The sequence below is a fragment of the Capsicum annuum genome, chromosome 11 (assembly GCF_002878395.1).
Source record: "Capsicum annuum cultivar UCD-10X-F1 chromosome 11, UCD10Xv1.1, whole genome shotgun sequence".
Classification (NCBI taxonomy): Eukaryota; Viridiplantae; Streptophyta; class Magnoliopsida; order Solanales; family Solanaceae; genus Capsicum; species Capsicum annuum.
In genome coordinates this window covers 158,100,301-158,105,142 of record NC_061121.1, presented here as the reverse complement: position 1 = coordinate 158,105,142, position 4,842 = coordinate 158,100,301, and positions in this window count along the sequence as shown.

Here is a 4,842-nt window from a genome sequence, read left to right as displayed (position 1 = left end):
TAAGTGATGCAGCAATGCCCCTCCTTAAGGTACAGGTGCTTTTTGGCTGCAATAATGACAAGGAAACACAACTAATCAGGTAATTTCCTTCTGGATGCAAGTTAGAAACTTTTTAAGGAACTTCATAGTGTAGCAAAAATTAACCAATTAAACATTCTTTTGACTAGGAACTCTATGAAAAATTTTATCAGGAACTAATCATTCACAAGATTAACAAAAGAACCTACAAAATTGTCTTATGAAAACAGACTTCTGTAAATCAATTTTATGTGGCAGTGGAAAGAAACAATTACATTAAACAGATACTAATATGTGGTTATGTTCTGTTTGTATTTCTAACCTAATTGACATGATATTAACTCGAGGAACCAAAAAATGCTTAAGAAAAAAACATTTTATAATAATACAATATGCAGTTTGGACTAAAAAAATAAGTTTGTTGTACTTATTTTTCTGACAGAGAGTGAAGTAGAATTGAAAGTAAAGGCCAAATCTTGAAGCAGAGAACAATCAGATTATGCCAAACCAATTCTCCATATAGGTGAAGGTGTAGTACAAATACAAATTCAATAAGGACTTAACAACAAGTCCACCTTGTACGTGTTATATTTGATTACTTCAGAAAATTTTAGGTTCGAGTCCTAAATAAATTATGACTTTAGGTGGAACAATAAAAATACTAGTTGAATGTGCTCAACCGAGGGGATGTCATGAAGAAAATACTGTAATAAATTCACCACTCTGCAGTATATACCCTTACTCCCTTTGCAGCTACATGCACATAAAATAAATAAAGTGAATACATATTTGGTGAAGAGATTAGCAAACCAGCTACTACAACAATAGTTAGAACATCTCCCACCCTTTTGAGATTTCGTATACTCTGTTTATGAGATTTAAAGTGTTTCAAGGAGGGATCTGCTACCAAGGTCTGCCAAAATATAAGAATGGATAAAGCAGGCGGGGAAACCAGAATAGAGCAAAACGAAAAAAATACTGATGGAAACAAATAAGCAAGTTTGAATAAAAGAGTTCTTGCTAATGGAATTAATAGCCTACAATATTTTGCCTAGGATAAATCATGCACATGGAAATATTAAATCTCATGCTCATTCTAATGTATGTGCACCTTATTCAAACATGCCTAGAAGCACTAATGCAATATTGGATTTGAAAACAACCACATCCCAAGAAACATACACACGTGTAGATAAAATATAGATTGTCTCACGAAAAATTTATTTATGAGAAAAAACTCCAAAAGAAAATATTGTAGACCATGTTATATAGGAAATACATCTGATGCTTCTTTAACATGCTGTAACATGGAAAACATTCTGTATAATGTCATGTTGCATATTTTTTTTGCTGCTTAACATTCCACTACACTAAGAAAAAATATAATTGTAATTTTCTCATCAATACTGTTGCAACACTTTGTGCCCTTGATAAATAGACAAACTTCTTTGGTCTACCTCAACCTCTCCTGAAACCATCCTAGGACAAACTCTCATAAATACATAATGGGGTATCCATGAACCTCCCCATCACATGACTGAACAATCTTAGTCTCACCTCCCATATTTTGTCCTCTATCAAATCCACTACCACCCACCTTATCCTGGATAGGTTCATACTAAAAACAGAGATTGTCCATCCCAAGTAAGGCTTCATTCAAATCTAAATTTAATGTAAAATTAGATCTTTGAAATGCAAAAAAAAAAATAAGGTCGATTAGGAAAGTACAAGTAGTCACAACCTTATCGCGAGTGCTAGGTTCGACATGGATCCCTCATCGTGACAACATCAATGATTCAACAGTCTTCTACAATATGGTTTAAAACAGAGATTTACTTCATTGGCATAGATCATCAGACACTTTATAAACACATTAAATAAATACAAAATAAACTCAAAATAAGAAATGACAGGTACCTGACTATTGAGTCAAAGCTTAGACACAATGTTTTGTTCAGTAGTGGAGGAGCTGAAGTCGGAGTAGCTTCAAACTCGAGCTACGATGGTTGCACTTTCAAACTTTATGAAGTGGTGGTCAGAGTAAATTCAAAATCGAGGCATGATTATCGGAGTAGTGATATGGTGGTCGGAGCAGTGGTACGGTGGTCGGAGTATGGTAGCTGGAGCAGTGATATAGTGTCAGAGTATGATGGTCGTAGTAGTGGCAGATCAGATTTGGTGACTTTTATTTATTTTTTGGTTTGAGACTTGGTGTGAATTATAAGTAAAGGGTTTATTTTAGGTGGACTCAGTGAAATTTTATGGTGGGAATAAATAAACCGATGTAATAGCTTCCTTTTACCAATAAAGGGTTACCATAGCTCACTCTATGGCAATGGTTCAGGCAGTGGTTGCAATAAAACACCCTATTGCAATGGTTATCAAACAACAACAACGCTTATAGCACCAAATAGTTCTACTAGAATTTTTTTTTGCAACAGTTGAAACCGTTGCAATAGACCCACTATAGTAGCACTTTTGGAACCATCACCTGAAAGTTCATTGCAATAGGAGTAATTTCTAGTAGTGCTTATATATGCACAATAATTGATATGACTTCCAAATATGATTAATAATATGACCTATCAACATGATTAATGATATAAATATCGACGTATTTAATGATTGATGGTTTATAGATATGATATGATTAATAGATACGATATATCCTATAAATATGATTAATGACTCATAGATATGATTAATAGTTTATAGATATGATAAAGCTCAAAGATATGATATGTTTTATAGATACGATATGGCTCATAGATATGATGAATGACTCATAGATATGATATGGGTTATAGATATGATATGGCTCATAGATATGATTAATGGCTTATAGATATGATTAATGGTTTATAGATGTAATATGGCACAAAGATATGATTAATAACTCATATATATGATATGAATAATGGATATGATATGACTTATAGATACGATATGACTTATATATATAATTAATAGCTCATAGATATGATTAATGGTTTATAGATATGATATGGCTCATAGATATGATTAATGGCTCATGGATATAATAGGCTTATAGATATTATATGACTCATGGATATGATTAATATCTCATGAATATGATATGGATTGTATCTATAGTTAATGGATTTTAGATATGATTAATAGCTTATAGATGACATGGCCTATGGACATGGTTATTGATATGACTTAATAGATGCGTTATTGGTATAGGCTATTGGGTTAGTTTGTCAAGATGGATTGTTGATACAGTTTGTAAATATGAGTTCTAATTTGAGTCTAGCAGTTGATAATGATCTTGATAATATGAATTTCGACTCAAGCCCAACAAATAATGATAATGATGATGGTACTATTAAGTTCTGATTCAAGTTCGACATGGGGAATTATGTATGAGATGATACGGTTCAAATAGATCCTTGGTTATGGCATGGTCATTTGGTAATTTATAGCTATTCAGTTTCTTAGCTTCCTTGATTATACTCTTCAGGCTTATAAGGTCCTGCGTTGGATTATTTACTTTTCACACTTATTGTCTCATGAGGTCCAATCTTGTAGATATAATGGTATGACCTTTATGTTATTATCTCGTATGTATTCATTTATTTATGTACAATGGTGTCAGAGTTTATTTTTAGGTTTGCTTATTTTTCCTTGACTTAGCTTATTCTATCTTGTATCTTATCATATTTATATTAGGATTTAGTTCAGCCAATCGATGATGCCTACTGAGTACCCGTGGTTTGGTATTCATACTATACTTCTATATCTTTTGGGTACAGATCCGAGTACTAGTGGTCACCGCTGATTCGATGTTCATGTATGATTGATTTCAAAGATTGGGTGAGCACGTAGAGTCGGAGTTATTCATTTTCTTTCTATTTATATTTGTATCATCTTATATCTTTGAGTCATATTGTATTTGAGTATTCAATACTCATAGTTCCTTTTTAGTACCTCTTGTACCTATATTACTGAGTCTTAGGATGAATGTTGATTTTCAATCTGTCTATTAGACCTTTCTGACTCTATTACTGCTATTTAAGTCTTTAAATTAGGCCTTTTTTCACCAAGTTATCCCATTGCATCTATCTCTGGGATGTGGTTTAGTTTACCTCCTGGTGAGATGGAGTAGGTTCCATGATGACTTATAGATCGAGTTGTGACAATTCTCCTCTGCCTGCTTTGGGACTCTCTATCTATCCTCCTAATTTTTCTTAGGAGTTCTGTCCATGAGGTCTCTACCATTTCTTAAGGTGTTTGCCATTACCTGTTTAGGTCTTCATGTCACTTGGCAAACCCCCTTGAGGTCTTATATTTACGGCCCGAGATAACTTTCCCAACTACGTTTCTAAGTTATTTTGGGCAAGTCGTTGATTTTTAATCTCTGCAACCATCAATTCTTGATTTGCCAGGATCTTTTTTAAGGCTACTTTAATATTACTGGCCTGCATGTTCTGCAGTTGCTGAAATTATTGAGTCTAAGATTGATTATTGCTTCATGAGTAGTTGGGTTGACTCTACCAATTGGGGTTGTAGGCATTCCCATAATTTTGATTACCCTTCTATGCATTGCCCATAAAGGTAACTGATTCTGGATTCTCTCCATATGAGTCTGTAGAGTGACCATAAATACCATAAATCTCACACCAAGATGTGGTCTGATGGACTATATTTACTTATGCTTGAGGTTGGTTCATACCTAATTGGTTGAACCTTGTCATCATTTGATTTTGCAAGGCTAAAAATTGAGAGGCCAAAGTTGTGACACTATCCACCTCAATCATCCGACAGACTTCTTCACTATATTTCTGGACATATCCCCCTACC